The sequence below is a fragment of the Dermacentor andersoni genome, unplaced genomic scaffold, assembly GCF_023375885.2.
Source record: "Dermacentor andersoni unplaced genomic scaffold, qqDerAnde1_hic_scaffold ctg00000487.1, whole genome shotgun sequence".
In the NCBI taxonomy this organism is placed as follows: Eukaryota; Metazoa; Arthropoda; class Arachnida; order Ixodida; family Ixodidae; genus Dermacentor; species Dermacentor andersoni.
The window spans coordinates 17,501-32,500 of NW_027315171.1; the positions used below are offsets into that span (position 1 = coordinate 17,501).

General features: G+C 55.1%; 3 non-coding genes across 3 annotated transcripts; 2 read left to right on the forward strand and 1 right to left on the reverse strand.

The window, feature by feature from the left end:
* Positions 1-4,907: 4,907 nt before the first annotated feature.
* LOC140214596 (U2 spliceosomal RNA) lies at positions 4,908-5,099 on the reverse strand. The gene has a single exon (XR_011891532.1). It is a non-coding gene; the product is annotated as a U2 spliceosomal RNA (small nuclear RNA).
* A 5,417-nt stretch (positions 5,100-10,516) lies between these two features.
* On the forward strand, positions 10,517-12,331 carry LOC140214588 (small subunit ribosomal RNA). The gene has a single exon (XR_011891525.1). It is a non-coding gene; the product is annotated as a small subunit ribosomal RNA (ribosomal RNA).
* A 1,574-nt stretch (positions 12,332-13,905) lies between these two features.
* Positions 13,906-14,058, forward strand: LOC140214593 (5.8S ribosomal RNA). The gene has a single exon (XR_011891530.1). It is a non-coding gene; the product is annotated as a 5.8S ribosomal RNA (ribosomal RNA).
* The last annotated feature ends 942 nt before the right edge of the window (positions 14,059-15,000 follow it).

The window sequence follows — 15,000 nt, forward strand, 5'->3', positions numbered from 1 at the left end:
CAGACTCCAGAGAGGACCTTGTGTGTTCCTCCTGGGGCTGTAACAGCGAGGCCGGTATTGACTGCCGCCTCGCGCACACTGGTACAGGGGGGGCTGCTTTTTTTTTTTTTTTTTTTTTTTCGCCGCCCCGGCTGACGTGGTTGCGGACTTTGCCGCGCGCAGGCGCGCGACAGACTTCTACCGGACTGCATACAATTTCAGCAACAACAATCCCGTGGGTTCAGTTGCAGTCCCCGCGTGGCTTAAGCGCCGAGCATTTTTACTCGCTACCTGGCTTAAGCGCCGAGCATTTTTATCGCGCTACCTGGCTTAAGCGCCGAGCATTTTCAGCCTTAAGCGCGGGCGTTCGGCGCTCTCCGTGGCCGCCCCGGCTGACGTGGTTGCGGACTTTGCCGCGCGCCGGCGCCGACAGACTTCCACCGGAATGCATACAATTTCAGCAACAATCCCGTGGCTTCAGTTTTAGTCCCCGCGTGGCTTAAGCGCCGAGCATTTTTATCGCGCTACCTGGCTTAAGCGCCGAGCATTTTCAGCCTTAAGCGCGGGCGTTCGGCGCTCTCCGTGGCCGCCCCGGCTGACGTGGTTGCGGACTTTGCCGCGCGCCGGCGCCGACAGACTTCCACCGGAATGCATACAATTTCAGCAACAATCCCGTGGCTTCAGTTTTAGTCCCCGCGTGGCTTAAGCGCCGAGCATTTTTTCTCGCTACCTGGCGTAAGCGCCGAGCATTTTCAGCCTTAAGCGCGGGCGTTCGGCGCTCTCCGTGGCCGCCCCGGCTGACGTGGTTGCGGACTTTGCCGCGCGCCGGCGCCGACAGACTTCCACCGGAATGCATACAATTTCAGCAATAATCCCGTGGCTTCAGTTTTAGTCCCCGCGTGGCTTAAGCGCCGAGCATTTTTTCTCGCTACCTGGCGTAAGCGCCGAGCATTTTCAGGCTTAAGCGCGGGCGTTCGGCGCTCTCCGTGGCCGCCCCGGCTGACGTGGTTGCGGACTTTGCCGCGCGCAGCTTGAGCGGTGAGCATTTTCAGTCGCCATATGTGGCTTAAGCGCGGGCGGGGTGTGGCCGCCCCGGCTGACGTGGTAGCGGACTTGGCGTAATGTTGCCCGTTGTTTCACAGGAAACGGGCACCGCGAATTTCATGCTTTCTTTCCAGCTTGGAACGTTTGGCTTTGTGTGCGGGTGCTGCATTTAAGGAGCTGTGTATAACTTTATAGAGCGTCTCAAGAAAAACAATTTGTTTGAAGCTTCACACGTGAGAGGAGCGGCTTCTGAGTACGAGGCGGTTTTCCTTTTTTTTTTTTTCTGCCGATAATTGTACTCATCTGCCACGTCTCTCACCACGATATGATATTTTTTTGGGGGGTTTCTCCTTTGATCCTCAAGTGAACGGACTGTCCAGTACTGATGCCATTTACAAAAATCCAAAACAGCAGAGGCCCGCACCTGCTCAATCAACGCCAACTCAATTTAAGGAAGGGCTGTTCAAAAGCTGATCGAAACCATCCAGTTTGGGAAAACCTATTTTATGCAGTAGTTTTTATTATTATTTTTTTTTTATTGTGAGAGACGTGAAATCCACACCACGAAATGAACGTCCCTTTGTTACCCTTTTGTTACCGCGGCTTCGAAACCGTGCGTAATACCAATTTAATTGTGTCCTGGTTGGCCGTTTGTCAGCACTTTGTGTTCTTCTAGAAAATCAACTACTAGTTTATAAATTACGTGCGCGAAATTTTCCTCCGTGTGCACCACCAAAATACTTAAAGAAGAGAGAATGCGTCCGGGGCCTTGGGATTTCGAAAATGCCGTGCTCTGAAATTTTCACATCCGCCATTGGAAAGATAATTATTATCCGTCGTAAGAAAGAAAAAAAAAAAGAAAGAAATCACATTTGAAATTATCATTGAAAGTGGCCACGTTTTTCGGGGCATGTCTTGATGAAATAATTTCAGTTCAGTTCAGCATGATTGGATTTCATCTTTTCCAGTATTCTCAGTACTCTCGTTGTAGTACCAATTGCCGGCAGATTTTTTTTTTAGTTGTTTAGAGTTATACATTCCTGAACGATGTTTTTCTTTTCCTCAAAGCTAGCCATAGAACCAGCGCTTTCTATAAAATCATGACAATAAGAATCCAGCATATCGGTTCATCTTCGGCGCGATTAAAGTTCGGGAACTGGCGATTTTTTATTGCCGTGATCAAGAAGGTTAACACCAGATAAGGCGTGATATTTCAGCATACCAGTCACGATATCTAATCGAATCTAAGATTGAAATGGCGTTCTGAATTCTTTCGGTTCCAGATAGAAAGAAACAGAAAAAAAAAAAAAAAGAAAGGATGTGATTGATTGCCATTCAAATCTGAAGACCGCGTGGAGAAAGTGTTCCGGTTTACATTCGGCAAATCAAAATGAACGGCTAAAATTAATCCATCGTCTGGTTTCATGCGCGAGATCACGTAAAAGGCAGCCATTCTTCTTAGCATGGTTTCTCTCTTTTGCTCTCTCATTCGCGCACGGAAATTTCTTCGTACGGGAATTTTATGAAGCGAAGGCGGCTGCAGACCATTTTCTTTGTTTAGTTCATGTTCGTAGGCGCAAATTACAAACCTAACACTTGGAGCAACATTTCCACTACTCTAGAGGGGCATAAACTGTAGACAGTGCACGCTTTCTCATTTATCCAATCGCTCGCAAACACATTGCATTGCTAGTCTACAGTGGCAATACAAAGTGACGTTTCACCATGCACGTCGAAGTTCATTACCAGTACCGCGCCAGCATCGACCGGCCGGCGAAGCGACGAGCTCAGCAGCGCATGCGCAAGGCCCGACACCACCCCAACCGAGCTTCCCTGCTTATCGGAGAGAGCAAGTGCGCGTGAACACGGGCGCGTCTGAGTATCTGGATTTAAAAAAAAAAAGAAAAAGAAAGCGTTTCCGAGATATTGACAAAGACAAGTGGTCGCGGTCGCTCTGAATCTTATCGTATTATAGAAAACGTGGGATGGCGGCGCTTCCTCGAGGGTCAGAAAGTACAATCGTCGAACTAGGTGGCAAGTGGAGTACATCCTTTTTCTTGGAACGGTTTGCAATTGACTGCTTGAATGTGCCGACCACGCGTCGCGGGTCGCGTATAGAGCCAACCGTTGGCAAGCACGCGTCTAGCGTAGCAGCAGAACCGATCGCGGTTGCGATAACCCATCGTTGGCAGCGAAAAAGAAAAACACCCACACGCAGTTTGTAGCAATAACCGTACAAATCAATGTGGTTTTAAATATAGCTTCACTGGTCACCCAAGAAGGGCACCGAAACTTTCTCATGACGCACACCGCTGTAGTCCACAAAGAACAAAGCGCACAAAATAGATATGATACAGCCGCACCGCATTATTTCGTGTTTTCACCATTTCATTACTTTCGTGTGCATGCGCGCTAGGGCCACGCAGGCCAGGAGTAAAAGGCACGAAAAAAAAAAAAAAAATGGTACGCAATCCTAAGCTTTGACTTGACTGCTGTGGCACTCGCATTTGTGTTCTTTACCTTAGGCGAACGCAATGCGCAAACTGAACTGGAATTTCCAATAATGGAAATTCCTGTTTGGCTCATATTTGCGTTTTTCGCCCGAGCAAGCGCTTCACTGCACTACGCTTTGCCCCTTCAACGTGGCTACACTGCCCGGCAGGCGTGTTCTGCGTAGGGCCGAACCTGCAGGCAAAAAGCATGGGCGCCGCCATCTTGTTGAGAGCGGCGCCAGGGACACAATCGCGCCTAGCTCATTGAGTTTTCCCCCAAAACTGAAAAAAATTTGACTTCATTAAACGAGAAAGATGCCACGAGTGTCCCAACAAAAAGCTTTGAGGATTACCGAAGGGTAACTGAGGGCGACGCAACGGGCTCTGGAAAGAAGGATGATGGGTGTGGCGTCACGGGGGGATCGGAATAGAGCAGATTGGGGTGTGCGAGAACAAACGCTCGTTAATGACACCAAAGTTTAAACCAGGAAAAACAAATGGGCATGCGCAGGGCATGCAATCTGGGGGGAAGATAACCGGTGGCCATTAAGGGTTACAGACTGAATTCCGAGAGGAGGGAAGCGTAGCAGGGGGTGGCAGAAAGGTAGGAGGGCAGATTAGATTAGGGACTACATGGCGACAATCGGCACCTGACCGGGGTACTTGGAGGATCATGGGAGATGCCTTTGCCCTGCAGTGGGCGTAGCCAGGATGATGATGATGATGATGTTCATGATGAAAAGGTAGCAACAGGTCTTCGTAACATACAGGTTAGAAAGATGAGGCACCTTTTAACCCTTGAATATATTTCGCCACATTCGGGCATACGACAAGTTTGTTTTCGAGGCGCTCGGTCCCACTGCTGCGAAAATGTGTACACAAAGGCTGCACAGTAGTTGCCAGAAATCGGGCACTCTATTTTTCTTTCATAGGGAATCTTTCTTCCACTTGGGCAGCGGATTTCGGCGGCAGGGCGAGCTTGCGTGGGCGCGGTGGTTTACGGATCCAAGCGATAGTGAACTCCAAAATCCAGTGTTGGCTTTGAGTGGGATTCATATTGATTGCGAACCCCACGGCTAATCCTACCCCCCATCCCCCCAAGTGGCTCTTTACAGGAGACAATCATTCAGAGACATCGGACAAATAGGAATTCTGGTTCTTTCTTTTGCTTTCATTAATTTTTCTCGAAGCCCATAACTAGAAATTTGCTGGAGCGGCTGTCCCATTTGCGACGCAACAAGTGCGACGCTACACACAGATGGAGTGGCAGTTTAATTACTCTCGTGGTCCGCGAACCGGCATCGTTGCGTGTAGTATAGGAATGGTGCGTGTCAAGTCAGTGCTCGCGTTGAGCTTGTGCTCTTCATTTTGATTGAATGAAGTCTCACCTAAGTGAGCGGGGCCGATCCCGGAGGTAGTGCAATACCGGGCCGACCTGCGGCGGAGGTGAAGCAGGCTTCAAGCACTCCGCCAACTTCCAAAAATAGGTTTAATATCGTGGGTCCATATAGAACCCGTATCAGATATTAAGCTGATAAGAACAGATACTACACTTTGATCTTAGCCAAAAGGCCGAGAAGCGATGTCCTTCACTTCACTTCATTGTACTACTGCCTTGTGGGCGCCCTGCCGACATGGGTAACCTCAGCAACAGCGTGGGCAATATTATAAAATTCAGCCTGTGTACAGACTCAACGCTCCCTATCTCACGGATGAATTCGCAACGCCTCAGTCTTTCGCTGTTAACGAAACGCTGTCGCGTAGAAACGAGACCCGAGTGCAAGCTTGCTTGTAACGCGAAACCAACCAAGGCAACCTCGTAGAAAACGGAACAGGCGAGCGGAAAAAAAACGCGCCAGGGGAATGCTTACTTCCGTCTGAATGCGACCGCTCAAGGTGACCTTCCTTGAGGGCTTCGTTTCAAGCCCGTGTGCAATTGTAATATACTACGCGCATTTCCTTCATTTCTTTTTATTTACCGCAAGGCCCACTGAAAATTTTGATACGGCACAGGCCGGGACGGATCGCAACGTGTCGAATCGACCGGTAGAATTAGGTAGCATGCCCCATGTACGAAGACGAGCAACATAGAAGTGAATGACAAAATAAATATAGAAAACGCTGCACACTCCTTCCAACCGGAAACATAGAGGGGAGAAAGATCGCCATCTGAAACACAGGCATTGTAAAAAAAAGAAAAAAAAAAGTGCTACCTCATCATCTTTACCATTACCGTGTGTGTGTATGTATATATGCATGTGTGTGTGTGTGTGTTTGTGTATTTATATATATATATATATATATATATATATATATATATATATATATATATATATATATATATATATATATACGCACACATGCTAGCATAGCTTAAACGCAGCTGGAAAGCTCAGCCTTGCACAAGAACCACCCCCTGTCGCAAACCCCTTTGAAACATTCAAATGCCAAACACGAGTAGAGCGAGGTCGTTCGAACCTGGCGCCAAAACGCATTGGCGCCATCTGTGTACGGAACTAGGAAAACCTGCGGACTTTGCAATACAGAAAGAAAGGTAGATGGCGCGAGCTAACGCTCCATTGCATACTAAGAACGAGAGTTAGTGAATAATGGCAGAAACGTCTTGGGAAGAGAAAAAAAAAAAAAACACGCAAAAGTTGTTGGCTTGTGCAAGCACTCTATGTTACAGCGATTAAAGAGCATAGCATCTTCTACAACAGCAGCTACAAAAAGAAGAAGAACGTGAGAGAGGGAGAGAGACAGGCGTGTTTCTTTGGAATGCAGAGCATGCAGCACATACTATAAAGTGCCAAAGAGACGGGGAAAGCAGATGGCGCGAAGGTGTATGTCCTCAAAGCTTGAAAGCAATTTCTAAATTACATGTACCGAAGTCCACCTACTCTCATCAGGTTGCTCCCGCCTCCAGTTGCGTTTAAAGTGAAATTACAGTCGCCTCAAAGGCAGACAGAGAGAGAGTGAAAATAGGTACACTTGCTTCGCGCAGCTGCAGCCGTTCAAATTTTACAGCAAGAGCACTCCCGAAGCAACAAAGTCCGCTGCCGCCTGGGCGCAATGCGCTCGCTTCAGTAAATTGCCGTGCTGGCCTCGGCAACCAAGAGGTGTAGTGCGGCAGACTGCTGCATTGTAGCACACCGCAAACCGTGCAGACGTAAGCGATCGCCTCGACATCGCTGCGAGCGCTCGAAGAGACAAAGTCCGAAACCACGTGTGCCGGGGCGGTGCGAGCGCGACGCCTTTGACGCAACTTTTGCGTACAAGCCGCCGCACCGCCACGACGGAATCGCTGGCATCCCGCACGCAGCTGCATTGTGTCACGCCGGCAATCGTTGAAACACCACGCAGTCGTCGGCGTCGGCCCCGACATGGTTGCGAGCGCTGGAAGAGACAAAGTCCGAAACCGCGTGTGCCGGGGCGGCGCGAGCGCGACGCCTTTGACGCAACTTTTGCGTACAAGCCGCCGCACGGACACGACGGAGCCGGTGTCACCCTGCAGAGGGCTGCACTATAGCACGCCGGGAACCGGCAAAGAACCGCGCAGACGTCGTCGTTGGCCGCGGCGTTGCCGCGAGCACGCGAAGAGACAAAGTCCGAAAGGACGTCAGCCGGGGCGTCGAGCACGCCGCCCGCACTGTTCGCACGCGTGCTCGGAAATGGCGAAGGGGCCGCGCTAGCGTGCCTTGAATCGGTGAGCGGCGGTACCGCGGCGATCGCCAGAGCTCGAATCCGCCCTGCAAAAGCCAAATATTGGCGCTCGGCTCGGCGCAGTACGCCGCCGCGTCGCACGAGTACGGCCCCATGGAGGTCTGGGCACTTATCGCTGCTACTGTAAGGGGCCGTACGGCCCCGGCCGACATTGTACCGTAGTGCGATTTTCGGCTTGCGCGTGCTCGTGGCGTAGTCCGCGCACCGTTCCGACGTCGACAATCGTGCCCACGACTACGCGAGCGCTGGAAGAGACAAAGTCCGAAACCGCGTGTGCCGGGGCGGCGCGAGCGCGACGCCTTTGACGCAACTTTTGCGTACAAGCCGCCGCACGGACACGACGGAGCCGGTGTCGCCCTGCAGAGGGCTGCACTATAGCACGCCGGGAACCGGCAAAGAACCGCGCAGACGTCGTCGTTGGCCGCGGCGTTGCCGCGAGCACGCGAAGAGACAAAGTCCGAAACGACGTCAGCCGGGGCGTCGAGCACGCCGCCCGCACTGTTCGCACGCGTGCTCGGAAATGGCGAAGGGGCCGCGCTAGCGTGCCTTGAATCGGTGAGCGGCGGTACCGCGGCGATAGCCAGAGCTCGAATCCGCCCTGCAAAAGCCAAATATTGGCGCTCGGCTCGGCGCAGTACGCCGCCGCGTCGCACGAGTACGGCCCCATGGAGGTCTGGGCACTTATCGCTGCTACTGTAAGGGGCCGTACGGCCCCGGCCGACATTGTACCGTAGTGCGATTTTCGTCTTGCGCGTGCTCGTGGCGGTGTCCGCGCACCGTTCCGACGTCGACAATCGTGCCCACGACTACGCGAGCGCTGGAAGAGACAAAGTCCGAAACCGCGTGTGCCGGGGCGGCGCGAGCGCGACGCCTTTGACGCAACTTTTGCGTACAAGCCGCCGCACGGACACGACGGAATCGCTGGCATCCCGCACGCAGCTGCATTGTGTCACGCCGGCAATCGTTGAAACACCACGCAGTCGTCGGCGTCGGCCCCGACATGGTTGCGAGCGCTGGAAGAGACAAAGTCCGAAACCGCGTGTGCCGGGGCGGCGCGAGCGCGACGCCTTTGACGCAACTTTTGCGTACAAGCCGCCGCACGGACACGACGGAGCCGGTGTCGCCCTGCAGAGGGCTGCACTATAGCACGCCGGGAACCGGCAAAGAACCGCGCAGACGTCGTCGTTGGCCGCGGCGTTGCCGCGAGCACGCGAAGAGACAAAGTCCGAAACGACGTCAGCCGGGGCGTCGAGCACGCCGCCCGCACTGTTCGCACGCGTGCTCGGAAATGGCGAAGGGGCCGCGCTAGCGTGCCTTGAATCGGTGAGCGGCGGTACCGCGGCGATCGCCAGAGCTCGAATCCGCCCTGCAAAAGCCAAATATTGGCGCTCGGCTCGGCGCAGTACGCCGCCGCGTCGCACGAGTACGGCCCCATGGAGGTCTGGGCACTTATCGCTGCTACTGTAAGGGGCCGTACGGCCCCGGCCGACATTGTACCGTAGTGCGATTTTCGTCTTGCGCGTGCTCGTGGCGGTGTCCGCGCACCGTTGCGACGTCGACAATCGTGCCCACGACTACGCGAGCGCTGGAAGAGACAAAGTCCGAAACCGCGTGTGCCGGGGCGGCGCGAGCGCGACGCCTTTGACGCAACTTTTGCGTACAAGCCGCCGCACGGCCACGACGGAGCCGGTGTCACCCTGCAGAGGGCTGCACTGTAGCACGCCGGGAACCGGCAAAGAACCGCGCAGACGTCGTCGTTGGCCGCGGCGTTGCCGCGAGCACGCGAAGAGACAAAGTCCGAAACGACGTCAGCCGGGGCGTCGAGCACGCCGCCCGCACTGTTCGCACGCGTGCTCGGAAATGGCGAAGGGGCCGCGCTAGCGTGCCTTGAATCGGTGAGCGGCGGTACCGCGGCGATCGCCAGAGCTCGAATCCGCCCTGCAAAAGCCAAATATTGGCGCTCGGCTCGGCGCAGTACGCCGCCGCGTCGCACGAGTACGGCCCCATGGAGGTCTGGGCACTTATCGCTGCTACTGTAAGGGGCCGTACGGCCCCGGCCGACATTGTACCGTAGTGCAATTTTCGTCTTGCGCGTGCTCGTGGCGGTGTCCGCGCACCGTTGCGACGTCGACAATCGTGCCCACGACTACGCGAGCGCTGGAAGAGACAAAGTCCGAAACCGCGTGTGCCGGGGCGGCGCGAGCGCGACGCCTTTGACGCAACTTTTGCGTACAAGCCGCCGCACGGCCACGACGGAGCCGGTGTCACCCTGCAGAGGGCTGCACTGTAGCACGCCGGGAACCGGCAAAGAACCGCGCAGACGTCGTCGTTGGCCGCGGCGTTGCCGCGAGCACGCGAAGAGACAAAGTCCGAAACGACGTCAGCCGGGGCGTCGAGCACGCCGCCCGCACTGTTCGCACTCGTGCTCGGAAATGGCGAAGGGGCCGTGCTAGCGTGCCTCGAATCGATCGGCCGGGGGCCCCGTAGGGCGACAGACAGGCAATTGTGCAGGAAACCGTACTGGCCATTGGCGAGAAATTGCCGTTCGCGCATTCGGTGGACGCGCTGCGCTTTCACGACTTCGGCATTGTGCTGCCGACGTAAGCTTTCAATCTTGCTCGCGGCGTTACGAGGCGGCACGATTTTCGCCAAACGCTCGTCGAAAGTGGCACGAGTACGGCCCCATGGAGGTCTGGGTACTTATCGCTGCTATTATATGGGGGTCCCAGAGAGCAGTCGCCCCCAAAGCGACCTGGGTGTTTGATATGCGGCGGGCTTCGTGCCCGTCAAGCGTGTCCCCGGTATCGCTCCCGTGGATCCCACAGCTGACGTCTGCAGCCTCATCCGCTTGATGCGTTAGGGGCTGGTTGTCGGACGACGCTTTTTCCACGATATCGAAGTGTGTTCCGCATCGTCCTCGGACGAATCAAATACGAAAGCGCCGAAGGCGCGGGCGTGACCCGTCGCCTAGCGGCTTTGCCGTCTCGGCTACGTTGCAAGTGTCGGTCGGTCCACCAGTGCTGCGGGCTCGAGAGAAACCGCAAGCCGCGATCGAGTCGACACAACCGGTCTATCGAGAATGTTGCGTGCTTCTTGCCGCGTGGCGATACCCGGCCCTGCGGGGAGGGCGCCGTTGCGAGCTCGAACGCCGTCGTCTCGGACTGTGCAAAGTGCTACCCTTTGCGAGAACGAAGCGTGTTGGGGCGCCTGAAGGTGGCCTCGGCATCGCAAAAACGGCGTCCGGCCTGCTTGAAAGGCTGGACGCGCAGTTGAACGATTACCTGGTTGATCCTGCCAGTAATCATATGCTTGTCTCAAAGATTAAGCCATGCATGTCTAAGTACATGCCGAAATAAGGCGAAACCGCGAATGGCTCATTAAATCAGTTATGGTTCCTTAGATCGTTTCTTCCTACTTGGATAACTGTGGCAATTCTAGAGCTAATACATGCAGTGAGCCTGAAGCCCTTTGGGCGACGGGTGCTTTTATTAGACCAAGATCGATCGGGTTTCGGCCCGTATTGTGTGGTGACTCTGGATAACTTTGTGCTGATCGCATGGCCACGAGCCGGCGACGTTTCTTTCAAGTGTCTGCCTTATCAACTTTCGATGGTAGGTTACTTGCTTACCATGGTTGTTACGGGTAACGGAGAATCAGGGTTCGATTCCGGAGAGGGAGCCTGAGAAACGGCTACCACATCCAAGGAAGGCAGCAGGCGCGCAAATTACCCACTCCCGGCACGGGGAGGTAGTGACGAAAAATAACAATACGGGACTCTTTTGAGGCCCCGTAATTGAAATGAGTACACTCTAAATCCTTTAACGAGGATCAATTGGAGGGCAAGTCTGGTGCCAGCAGCCGCGGTAATTCCAGCTCCAATAGCGTATACTAAAGCTGCTGCGGTTAAAAAGCTCGTAGTTGGATCTCAGTTCCAGACGAGTAGTGCATCTACCCGATGCGACGGCTCGGACTGAACATCATGCCGGTCCTTTCTTGGTGCACTTCATTGTGTGCCTCGAGAAGGCCGGTGCTTTTACTTTGAAAAAATTAGAGTGCTCAACGCAGGCGAGTCGCCTGAATAAACTTGCATGGAATAATAGAACAAGACCTCGTTTCTGTTCTGTTGGTTTTTGGAATACGAGGTAATGATTAAGAGGGACAGACGGGGGCATTCGTATTGCGGCGCTAGAGGTGAAATTCTTGGACCGTCGCAAGACGAACTACTGCGAAAGCATTTGCCAAGAATGTTTTCTTTGATCAAGAACGAAAGTCAGAGGTTCGAAGGCGATCAGATACCGCCCTAGTTCTGACCATAAACGATGCCAACCAGCGATCCGCCTGAGTTACTCAAATGACTCGGCGGGCAGCTTCCGGGAAACCAAAGTGTTTGGGTTCCGGGGGAAGTATGGTTGCAAAGCTGAAACTTAAAGGAATTGACGGAAGGGCACCACCAGGAGTGGAGCCTGCGGCTTAATTTGACTCAACACGGGAAAACTTACCCGGCCCGGACACTGGGAGGATTGACAGATTGAGAGCTCTTTCTTGATTCGGTGGATGGTGGTGCATGGCCGTTCTTAGTTGGTGGAGCGATTTGTCTGGTTAATTCCGATAACGAACGAGACTCTAGCCTATTAAATAGGTGCGGGGTTCCCAGCACCTTACAACCTTCTTAGAGGGACAAGCGGCTCCTAGCCGCACGAAACAGAGCAATAACAGGTCTGTGATGCCCTTAGATGTCCGGGGCCGCACGCGCGCTACACTGAAGGAAGCAGCGTGTCTTTATCCCTGTCTGAAAAGACTGGGTAACCCGTGGAACTTCTTTCGTGATTGGGATAGGGGCTTGCAATTGTTCCCCTTGAACGAGGAATTCCCAGTAAGCGCGAGTCATAAGCTCGCGTTGATTACGTCCCTGCCCTTTGTACACACCGCCCGTCGCTACTACCGATTGAATGATTTAGTGAGGTCTTCGGACCGATGTCCGGCGCGGCCTTTCGGTTGCGCCGGTCTGTTGGAAAGATGACCAAACTTGATCATTTAGAGGAAGTAAAAGTCGTAACAAGGTTTCCGTAGGTGAACCTGCGGAAGGATCATTACCGGATTGTGAAGGGTGGCGAGCGCCATTGTTTCTACCCCGTGTGGGTGAAGCAGCTCGCTGCGCCCGACGCTTTCCGCCGCTGGCCCCGCTTGGACGCGGGGACGGCTATACCCGAACATGCCGGGGACTGCCTGAATTTTGAGGGGCGCCCCGTGCCAAATTTGTTGCGCCCAGTGGACGCCGGCTGCAACCTTGGACGGTTGGCTTGGCCGCGCCCGCGGGTAGAAACGGCGTAACGCACACTGGGTGGGCTTTCTGTCCGCTTTGGCGCTCTTGCGCGGAATGGGAGTAAGACGACCCGACCTGCTGCTTTGCCCAGTACGAGGGGAACGGCGAAGCGTGCGGTCGGTCAAGGAACTGACGGTCGAGAGCTAATGCCGCTGCCGCTTAGTACACACACGGAACCGTGGTGCGAGCGCTCTCCCGTCCTCCGCGGCAAACGCTGCCGAGTCTGAAAAGTCTGGCGGCTGCCGGTCGCTTCCTGCGGCGAGTATGGAGTAACGACCCGACTTTGTTGCCGCCCAAGTACTAAAGGAACGGTGTGGCGCTCGGTCGGTCATGGAACTGTCGGTATGAGGGTGCGGCTGCCAAGTACGGAAGGAACCGTGGCCTAAAGTGCTCTCCCGTCCTCCGCGGCAAATGCCACCGAGTCCGAAAGGGCCGGAGGCTGCCGGTCGGCTCCTGCTCGTGACGCGCGAGGTGTCGAGATCGCGGTTTAATGCGACGACGTCTGCAGGCTATTCGCCCGCCGCCGAGGGAAAGGCGGCGTTGCTGCGAAGTACCGAAGGAAACGCGGCTTTGCTACGTCGGAAGCGTTCTGCGGTTAGCGGACTTGTGCGCTTTGGGAAGGCGCCGCACGTCGAAAGAGGAAGTACGGACAGACGAGGGACTGTAGTCCCGGATTCGAACGCACTTGCGGCCAGGCCCTTGCTGGCTTCGTCTTCCGCCTCAAGTAGACTTGTTGTGGCGCCGGCGCAGGGAGCCGTCCCTGGCACTGGCCGAGTGGTTTTGGAGAGCTGCGCGAGTACGCGCGCCGGGCTCTTGTCTTTCGTCTCAAGTAGGCTGTTGGATCAACAGCGGTTATGCTGCGGCGATCTGCCGATGCGAAAGTGTGTGTGTGTTTGAGGCCCTTCTATGAACCTACTGCTGACTGAAGCGAAGCACGTCGATGGGGGTGAAGCCCTGCCCGTGGCCGTGTAGCCGTTAAAGACTCCACAGCGGCTTAGCCCTAATCATGGCTCTGTCGCTCTTTGCAATTTTTAGTGGAGCGATGTGAACGTGCACACGAGACACACGGGTCCGGTGGTTGGATGGCAGGTAAAACCGGCTTCGAGTGCGCGCAAACGGCATAAGCTACCTCGAGGGCAAGCGAGGAAGGCGTGGGCGCAAAACACACGCGCGAGTAGCAGGAGTGGAGTGCCATTAGGCTTTCAGCTGCTGAGACGCGGCCGCCGAAAGAGCGAGACTGGAGGAGCGCACGCCGAAAGGCGCTCTTCGAAACCACACACAGGGAGACGCCACGTGCCTAAAACCCTGGTTGTACTGTACTGAATTGAACAAACTATTTTTCACGACTCTAAGCGGTGGATCACTCGGTTCTCGGGTCGATGAAGAACGCAGCCAGCTGCGAGACTTGGTGTGAATTGCAGGACACACTGAGCACTGATTCTTTGAACGCACATTGCGGCCTTGGGTCTTCCCTTGGCTTCGTCTGTCTGAGGGTCGGATCACATATCAAGAGAGACTTCGGCGCACAGGGAACGTGCGTCCGTCGACTCGTTTTGACCGCGTCGGCATCATGGACAGTACGTTGAGCGCTAAAGCCACGCGCCAGCGGCCTCACGAGAGGGAGACGGTGGCAAACCGTTGTGCCAATTCTTCGAAAAGACGGAAACGAGGCATTACTACTGCAGCGTGACGAGTGCGCGCCTCTAGCAAGACCGCCGCAGGATGGAGTCGGATACCTGCAGGGAAAGAGCGGTCCAAGCACGAGGCGCGAACGTCTGTTGCCATGTAGCGCGCACGTTTGCGAGAGAGTCGGAAGCGCACGCTTGCGTGCACGGAAAACGTGGGAATGAAACGCCGGCCGATTCCCGCGCCGTGCGCAAAGCCAGCGCGATCGCAATTTGCGCTGTTTGCCTTCGAAGTACGTCGAGCTCCAGAGCTGGTCGCTCGTTCACGTCACCGCAGTTGTGTGGGCGCCCTTCCGGGCTTCGTCGCAGGAATGGGAATCGGCAGATTCTTGCGAGGAGCGGGGAGGAGAACGGTGGCCCCCGAAAGCGGTTCGACGCGACAGCGCAGTCTGCGAGCGAGAAGAGTCACGGCACGGCGGAGAATTGCCGCGAAACGGAAAATGTCTCCTTCGAGAGCGTGGGTGCCCCGTTGGCCGAGCTGAAGCGTTCCGTCGTAGTCCGCCGTCGGTCCAAGTGCTTCGCAGTCTCTGTCCCCTAAAGACTGGGCCACTCCAGTTGGGGCAGGGGCGACGCTACACGAGACGATGCCTCCCGCCAGGTTTTAGTCGCCCCTGCGGTGCCCGCTGAAGCGGCGCGCTGCTAAGGCGATCTTTGCCTCGGTGGTGTTTGGGCTTCAGACACGGTCGCTTACCACGCAACTGCTCGTGCGCCGCACGCGCGCAGGCGGTTCACCGCCTGCCAGCCTCGTCTATAA